This window comes from Neovison vison, chromosome 6 (genome assembly GCF_020171115.1).
Source record: "Neovison vison isolate M4711 chromosome 6, ASM_NN_V1, whole genome shotgun sequence".
Classification (NCBI taxonomy): Eukaryota; Metazoa; Chordata; class Mammalia; order Carnivora; family Mustelidae; genus Neogale; species Neogale vison.
The window spans coordinates 143,474,198-143,483,997 of NC_058096.1; the positions used below are offsets into that span (position 1 = coordinate 143,474,198).

The window sequence follows — 9,800 nt, forward strand, 5'->3', positions numbered from 1 at the left end:
TATAATACTGGGTATTAACTATACTGGAATTAAAATAGGTTATGTTAAATATTCCAATTGGGACACCTGGTTGGTTCATGGGTTAAGCATCTGCCTTCCACTCAGATCATGATCTCAGAGTCCTAGGGTCAAGTCCCATGTTGGGCTCCTTGCTCAGCAGGGAGCCTGCTTTTCCTGCCAACTGCTGCTCCCCCTGCTTGTGCTTGTGCTCTCTCATGCTCTCTCTCTCTCTCCTGACAAATAAGTAAATAAAATCTTTTAAAAATAAAAAAAATTAAATATCATCCAATCAAACTACATTACAAAAAATGTGAGAGAAATAATGGAAAGAGTAAAAATGGAAGAGGCAAACTGAAGAATCTTGGTGGAAAAAATAATGGACAGACGGCTAGTGAATGGCAAGGTGCAGTATTTCCTGAAGTGGAAGGGACTTACTGACAATGCCGACAATACTTGTGAGCCTGAAGGAAGTTTAGATTGTCCAGAGTTCATTGAAGCATTTATTTTTTCTTTTCTTCCCCAGTTTTTTTTAATTTTTCCAGTGTTCCAAGACTCATTGTTAATGCACCACACCCAGTGCTCCATGCAATACGTGCCCTTCTTAATAACCACCACCAGGCCCTCCCAACCCTCCACCCCCTAATTTCAAAAACCCTGTTTCTTTCCCTGAGTCCACAGTCTCTCATGGAAGCATTTATTAATTCTCAAAATGTTGATACAAAAAGAAAACTTTTATCTGAGTAAATGTAATAACAGCAAATCAAAGAAAAGAGATGCTGCTGATAAACCAAAAGGATTTGCCAGAAGTCTTGATCCTGAACAATTAGTGCCACAGACAACACCGGTGAATTAATGTTTGTCATGACATGGAAAGAAAAATTCAGATGAGGCAGAGTTGGTGCTGGCAAAAGAGGCAAATGTAAAGTGTACTCAAATTTTAATTGCTTTTGAGGAAGAGAGACTTACTTGGCACTCTTATGTAGAAGACAAAGCTCAATAATTGTTTCCATGGCTATATATATATATATATATACATATATATATATATATATATATATAGCATTATATATATAATCTGGGCCTTGGCTTTTTGTATTTATTAGTGTGAAGATATAACATTCGAATGAAAATCAAGTTTGATATGTTTGCTTTGAAGCATTATTGGGGGAGTCATAGGCAGGCTTTTTTGCATCTATAGCACTGATTACTTTGTGGGTTTGGAGGGGTTTTCTGTAACCTGCTTTTTTTTCAAGTCTTTATTAAATTCCAGTTAATTAACAGACTGTAATATTAGTTTCAGGTGTAGAATTTATTTATTCATCATTTACAACACCCAGTGCTCATCACAAGTGCCCCCTTTAATGTATCCATAATGAAATCCCCTATTTCACCCACCTGCCCCACCACCTCCCCTCTGGTAAACCTCAGTTTGTTCTCTGCAGTTAAGAAACTGTTTCTTGGTTGGCTCCTTTCTCTCTTTTATCTTGTTCCCTTTGCTCTTTTGTTTCTTAAATTCCACATTTGAGTGAAATCATATGGTATTTGTCTTGGACTGACTGACTGACTTTGCTTAGCATAATACCCTGCAGTTCCATCCACATTGCTGCAAATGGCAAGACCCCATTCTTCTTGATAGCTGTGTAATATTCCATTATACATATGCAGGACTTCTTTATCCATTCATCAGTCAATGGACATTGGGCTCTTTCCATGATTTGGCTATTGTTGATATTGCTACTATGAACATTAAAATCTGCATCTCTGTATCCTTTGGGTAAATACCTAGCAGTAAAATTGCTAGGTCATAGGGAAGTTCTATTTTTTAACTTTTTGAGGAAACTCCATATTGTTTTCCAGAGCTGCTGCACCAGTTTGCATTCCCACCAACAGCATAAGAGGGTTCCCCTTTTTCCAAAGCCCCTTCAACATCTGTTGTTTCCTGTGTTGTTAATTTTAGCCATTCTGACTGCTGTCAGGTGATATCACTTTTTAATTTTGATTTGGATTTCCCTGAAGACCAGTGATATTGAGCGTCTTTTCTTGTGTCTGTTAGCCATCTGGATGTCTTCTTTGGAAAAATGTATTCATGCCTTCTGCTCATTTTTTAACTGGATTACTTGTTTCTTGGGGTGCTGAGTTTGATAAGTCTTTTATTGATTTTAGATACTAAACCTTTAACAGTTATGTCATTTGCAAATATCTTGTCCCATTCTGTAGGCTGCCTTTTAGTTTTGTTGATTATTTCCTTTGCTGTACAGAATATTTTTAGCTTGATGAATTCCCAATAGTTTATTTATGTTTTTGTTTCCCTTGCCTCAGGAGATGTATCTAGTAAGAAGTTACTCTGGCCAATGTCAAAGAGGTTACTGACTGTGTTCTCCTCTAGGATTTTGATGGATTCCTGTCTCACATTTACGTCCTTCATCCATTTTGAATTTATTTTTGTATATGGTGTAAGAAAGTGGTCCAGTTTCATTCTTCTGCATGTGGCTGTCCAGATTTCCCAACACCATTTGTTGAAGTGACTGTCGTTTTTCTGTTGTATATTCTTTCCTGCTTTACTGAAGAATAGTTGATCATATAGCTGTGGGTTCATTTCTGGGTTCTCATTGATCTATGTGTCTGTTTTTATGCCAGTACCATACTGTCTTGATCACTACAGCTTTGTAATATAACTTGAAGTCCAGAATTATGATGCTTCCATCATTGCATTCCTTTCTCAAGATTGCTTTGGCTAGTCGGGGTCTTTTATGGTTCCATACAAATTTTAGGATGGTGTGTTGTAGCTTTGTGAAAAATGTTAATATATTTTGATAGGTATTTCATGAAATGTGTAGATTGATTTAGGTGATGTAGACATTTTAACAATATTTGTTCTTCTAATCCATGAGCATAGAATGTTTTTCCATTTCTTTGTATCATCTTTAATTTCTTTCATCAGTTTTTTATAGTTTTCAGAGTACAAGTCTTTTATCTCTTTGGTTAGCTTTATCCCTAGGTAGCTGATGGTTTTTGGTGCAATTGTAAATGGAAACCAATTCCTTGATTTCTCTTTCTGCTGCTTCATTATTGGTGTATAGAAATGCAACAGATTTCTGTATGTTGATTTTGTATCTTATGACTTAACTGAATTTGTCTATCAGTTCTAGCAATTTTTTGGTGGACTTTTCTGGGTTTTCTATACAGAGTATCATGGCATCTGCAAATAGTGAAAGTTTGACTTCTTTATTGCTGATTTATATGCCTTTTATTGTTTTTAAAGATTTTATTTATTCATTTGACAAAGAGAGACACAGTAAGAAGGAACACAAGCAGCGGGCATGGGAGAGGGAGAAGCAGGCTTCCCGCCAAACAGGGAACACAATGCCAGGCTCCATCCCAGGACCCTGGGATCATGACCTGAGCTGAGGTCAGATGCTTAATGACTGAGCCACCCAGGTGATGCTGGATGCTTTTTTTTTTCATTGTCTGATTGCTGAGACTAGGACTTCCAGTAGTATGTTAAATAACAGTGGTGAGAGTGGACATCCTCTCCTATTCTTGACCATAGAGAAAAAGCTCTGTTTTTCTTCACTGAGGATATTAGCTGTGGGTTTTTCATACATGGCCTTTATTATGTTGAGGTACGTTCCCTCTATCCCTATTTTGTTAAGGACTTTTATCATGAATGGATGTTGTACTTTGTCAAATGATTTTTCTGTATCTATTGAAAGAATCACATGGTTCTTATCCTTTCTTTTGTTTTTGTTTTTTTTTTCCCTTTCTTTTGTTAATTTGGTATTTTGTGTTGATTGATTTGTGAATATTGAATGACCCTTACAGCCCAGGAATAAATCCCACTTGATTGTGGTGAATGATTCTTTTAATGTGCTGTTGGATTCTATTTGCTAATATTTTGTTAGAATTTTTGCAACCACGCTCATCAGAGATATCAGACTATAGTTCTCTTTCTTAGTGGAGTCTTTGTCCAGTTTTGGAATTAGGGTAATGCTGGCCTCATAGAATGAGTTTGGAAGTTTTCCTTCCATTTTTGAGAATAGTTTGTGAAAAATACATATTAACTCTTCTTTAAATGTTTGGTAGAATTCCTCTTGGAAGCCATCTGGCCTTAGACTTTCATTTGTTGAGAGATTTTTGGTTACTGATTCAATTTTTTTACTGGTTATGTTGTAGTTGACTTCATATTTCCTAGCATTGTGGTGAGAAATATGAGTGGTATGATCTCAACCTTTTTGTGCTCTTTGTGGCCTGATTTGTGATGTAGTTTGTGATCTACTCTGGAGAATGTTCCATGTGCACTTAAAGAGAATGCGTATTCTGCTGCCTTAGGATGAAATGTTCTGAATGTATCTGTTAAATCCATCTGGTCCAGTGTGTCATTCAAAGCCATTTCCTTGTTGACTTTCTGCGTAGATGATCTGTCCATTGGTGTGAGTGGTGTGTTAAATTTGCTCCAACTATTGTATTATTATCAATGAGTTCTTTATGTTTGTTAATATTTGTTTTATATAGTTGGGTGCTCCCATCTTGGAGCCATAAGTATTTATAGTTCTCATGATTCATAGCTCTTCTTTTGTTCAGCTTCCTTATTTTCCATTTTTCTATCTTCTATATCACTTAATCATTCCTCTGTATTCCTCTACTTCTTCCATCCTTGTGGTCATTACATCCAGTCAGTTTCAAAACTTGGTTATCACATTTTTCATTTCTGCTTGCTGGTTTTTTTGCTCTTTTATCTCTGTAGTAAGGGTCTCCCTGATGTCTTCCATGTTTTTCTCAAGCCCAGCAAGTAGCCTTATGATTGTTGCTTTAAATTCTCCAACAGGCTTATTAGTTATATCTGTTTCAATTAGATCTCTGACCATGAGCTTCTCTTGTCCATTTTTGGGGATGAATTCCTCCATTTTGGCACTTCTTCTAAGTCCCTATCTTCCTTAGTGTGTTAGAAAAGTCTGTTATTTTCCTGCCCCTAAGAGTAATGGCTTTATGAAGAGGTTGTACATTGTCCAGGACCCGGTGCTTCAGGGAGTGTCCCTGATGTGTGCTGTGTGCACCCTGCTGCTGTGTTTTGGCTGCTTTATCCCTCAAGTTAGTCATCTTCAGAAGTTCTCCTTCCCCACGAATGGGCAGTGTTTGGACCTTGGCCAGAGTGTGGAGAGTTTTAACTAGGCATGTTCTTCTCTGCTTGTCAAATGAGGCCTGATCCTACTTCCACTAGGACTGAAGCTTTCTGAACTTTATAGTCAGTAGATATGGCTCATGCAGATGTTCTGCTGGTCTTCTCGGGAGGGTGCCTGCTGCACTGGTCCTCAAGCACACCTGCCCAAGAAAAGCGATACCACCAGAGCACAGGGTTACAAGACCTGGTGTAAGCAGGTTAGCCAGTGTTGGGATTGTACTGAAGTTGGCTTATGCTGAGGGGCCAGGAGGAAAATGGTGCCAGCCAGTTACTTTGTCCCCAGAGAGGAACTTCCATGCTTGCTGCTCTCAGGGAAGCACTCCCAGAAGAGTGAATACTTTCCCTTCCTGCATCTCAGGCATTTTCCAGATCACTATTTTCACACTGTCTGCCTCCAGGTTGCTTGCCTGTCTAAAGCAGCACAGTGCACTTTGGGCTCTCTCCCAGCCAAGCCTGCTGACTTTCAAAACTTCAAATTTCAGCAATGTGCTGTAACAAAGGTTTGCACTGGTCTTCGGGGTGGGGGGGGGTGTCACTACGTAGGGACTGATACAGGTTTGACCAAGAAGGGCAGTTGCACCAAAGTGCAGCAGCATGGCATTTGGAGCAAAACAGACTGAACAGCCAGTGTCTGGGTTAGCCACCCCCAGCAGGTGTCTCTGGGCTTATGCTAAGGGGTTGGGAAGGGAATTGGGGCCCTCCGGCTCTTTTGTCCCTGAAGAAGTGCGACCTCTCACAGATATGTTCCAAGAAGAGTGAGCAGACTTTCCCATGTGCCTTAGGTGATCATCAGATCATACATCTGGTCTGCCCTGGGGGGATTGCTTATATGCCTTCTGCCCAAGAGTATGACAGCATCCTCAGGACTCTATCCCAGCCAAATGCCCCCATCTCTAAAACTCCAGTCTTTGAGTCCCCTGACTGCAAAAACTCATGAAAATCAGGCCCCCTTTTTTTCCCTGCCGATGGCTTTGGGGAAGTCTCCTTGTGCATATTCTGTGTGCTTCACTGTTTCTTCCCTTTCTCTGCAACCAGGGCCCCCCCCACCTGCAACATCTGTGTACATTTCTCCCCCCAATCATGTCCCCACACTTCCTATCTTCCTCTATGTGGATTCTTCTCTCCCCCTAGTTGTGCAGTTTGCTCTGTCAATCCTCAGATTGATTTCTTTGGTATTCAAAATGATTTTATATTAATCTAGCTGTGTTCCAGGGATGAGGCAAGTTTAAGGTCCTCTTAGCTCTCTTTCTAGCACTGGTTACTTTGAATAAATAAAAACTTTCTTAGTTGCTTTCTTTATCAAAAAAGAATATTTGAGACCATATATTATTTTGACCATTATATTATCATTTGAAACATATATTTCCTTTCCACTAGAGAACAGATTTTTCTAAATATCAGGGAAAATATCCATAGTAATTACTCAATCAGAATTTATATTTAACTCCTATATACTTAAGGACCATTCTGGGTTTTTTGTTATTTGGGGTTTTTGTGTGTATGTGTGTGTGTGTATATATATATATATATATAGATAGATAGATATATAGATATAGATAGATATAGATATAGATATAGATATATATAAAAACACACACATAAATAGCTTCCTTTTCTCTTTCTCTCTCTCTCTTTCTTTCTTCCTTTCTGCCTTATGTTCATTTGTTCATTTGTTTGTTCATTTATTCTTCTTAACATTCACCAAAACAAAACAGCATGTCATAGCCATGGATAGCCCATGTTTCTGGGATATCCTCATTTTGAGTAACCTAAGAAATAAATCACTTCAAGTTAAGTTGAAATTTTTCCTAAAGCTCTAATCTTTCAAGTCAAATGGATGATTTTGTAATGAATTGGACAATTTAAACAGAATGTAAATGATTTAAATTGGACAACTTAAAAACAATCATATCAGAATCCATATCCATATCTACAGTTACATAAATGCAAGTTTATTTGCAAAACCCCTTAATGGAAAATTTTATCACACCAACAACTTCTCTACTCATATGAGAAAACTAGAGAAGTCCTGGTATGTTTTAATTAGGTAAGCAAAATTAGTTATATGGACATTTACAAGTTCCTTCTAGTGAACCATTCCTTTGCAAGTTGAAATCCCTAAAGGACTAAATGGGACAAAATGGGACTAAAAGGTCATAATTCATGGAATGCCTCAAATTTAATTTATGGAAACCTAATCATAATCAGATGGCTGGAGATGTTGGCAGTTGAGGACCTGCTGGATTAAATGGTGAACAGAATTTTGTGGTCCAAATTCTTTTTTTTTAATATTTTATTTATTTATTTGACAGATAGAGCACAAGTAGGCAGAGAGGCAGGCAAAGAGAGGAAGGGAAGCAGGCTCCCTGCTGAGCAGAGAACCCGATGCGGGGCTCGATCCCAGAACCCTGGGACCATGACCTGAGCCGAAAGCAGAGGCTTTAACCCACTGAGCCACCCAGGTGCCCCTGTGGTCCAAATTCTTCACCTGCATGTGTTTTCCTTATCCCAACTCATTTCTTACATGTAGGCTCAATCTTCTCAGTATTTGGGTTACTGGTTCAGAAGAAACCAGGAAAAAAACAATAACTTTGTAGTAATCAGAACATTTGTTATCCAACTGTATATTGTTTACTTTATTGTAAACAGTTGTCAATAGACAGTTTTATATTCAAAAAGAAAAAGAAAAAAGAAACAACATATTCTTTCCTAAAAATTCTACATAAATTCTTTGGTCTTTCTCTTTTTCCCTCACAGATATAACTGAATCCCAGAGATAATTAGATCTCGCTTCGGCAGCACATATACTAGATCTATTCCCTTAGTCTGCAATTACCTTCATGGCCTGCTTGTGATTGAATGCTTTTCCAATACCATTTGGGTCTCGGTGCATCACTCTGGTGACCACACGTTAACCTAACTAACTAGACTGCAGGTAATACCCCTCACACATGTGTTTTTCTTGCTGCCAGTCTTTCATGCCTACACATTATTTTTTTTAAGATTTTATTTATTTATTTGACAGACAGAGATCACAAGTAGGCAGAGAGGCAGGCAGAGAGAGAAGGAAGCAGGCTTCCTGCTGAGCAGAGAGTCAAATACGGGGCTCCATCCCAGGATCTGGGATCATGACCCGAGCTGAAGGCAGAGGCTTTAACCCATTGAGCCACCCAGGCGCCCCATGCCCAAACATTATTACTCAGGCAATTTAAAGAACTGTATTCTGAAAAGAAAAAACAAAATTCTTTGCATGCTACTTTTCCCTTCTAGATTTCTCACTTCGGTTGAATGGGACATGCTTATGGCCCTAACCAGACTGATTACCCCCTTGTGCTGCTCCACCTGTATATGCCTAAACTCTAATATTCCATTGATCAGTCATTGATTGCAGTTGTTCACTAACCTATCTACTGCCTCTTCCAGACGAGGAGTTTCTTTAAGGCAAGAATCGTCTCTCATATGCCTCTAAATCCCTGGCACAATACCTGGCACATAGGAAACACACAAAAATTAGTGCTGACTGAACATATGACCATACAACATAGCATCCTGTGATGTAAAATCATGTCTGACACAGAGGAATTTTCATATCAACTTTGATATTCTTTTCTTTATCTTTGTCTTTTTTTTTTTTTTCTTAAGTAGGTTCCATGCTCAACATGGGGCTTGAACTCATCATGATGCTGAAATTGAGTTGCATTCTCTGCCGACTGAGCCAGCCTGGCACCCAATATTCTTAACTTTAACTGCTATGTGTCTAAATATGGATTGAAAGTACATACTTATATTGTTCTGTTGGCCCTTTCTATCGGTCTTCCATTCTAGGAAATTTCCTTTATTTCTCTGAATATTTCCTTCGCTCCATTTCTCATTCCAAGAGATTAGATTTTCTCCTAAAATTTCTACTAATCAAATGTTACAATTTCTGTATCTGTTCTCTCCTAACTCCATATTTGTACATTTATCCATTTTTCCAATTTTTTATCTTTTTTATCTCTTTGTGCTCTGTTCTAAGAGAAATTTCTTTAGCTTGAGTCCTCAGCTGTATCCATTGGTTCATCCATTAATTTTTTTGACATTACTATATTTCTACTGAAGTAACTTATATACTGTGACATGTACAGGTTTTAAGCATAAAGTTCAATGAGTTTTAGAAAATGTATATAGCCATTTTTTATAAAAGAACTCAATTTATTGTTACCCACAAATTCATGCTAAAAAAAAAATGAGTAACTGAACTTCAGGAAAAAGAAAATGAAGCTCAGAGAAATAAGTAAGTGCATGAAATATTACAAAAATTTATTCTCTAATCTAAATAATTGTTTGGTAAAATACTCAAAATACCCTGAAACTAAATTCCAGTTGAAATCAACCAGGAAATGAGGAAATGTGGGAAGCAGAAGACATAAAAGCACACTACATTTTTACTACTGTTTTAATGGAAAGCTATATAGGTACTAATTAACTCAACACATTAGAACAATACAGCTAATGGCTTGTGTTAAAACTTAAGAGAAATCATAGCAGAGTAACAAAAAAAGTGGATGATCCAGTAAATCATTTTGGTAAGGCCATTGTGAGAAGGTAACATTTGAACTGAGACCCAAAGGGTTAGATGACC

The 9,800-nt window shown here is 37.9% G+C and overlaps 1 pseudogene; it reads left to right on the plus strand.

Moving 5' to 3' along the window:
* Positions 1 to 278: 278 nt before the first annotated feature.
* On the plus strand, positions 279 to 1,000 carry LOC122910149 (annotated as a pseudogene).
* The last annotated feature ends 8,800 nt before the right edge of the window (positions 1,001 to 9,800 follow it).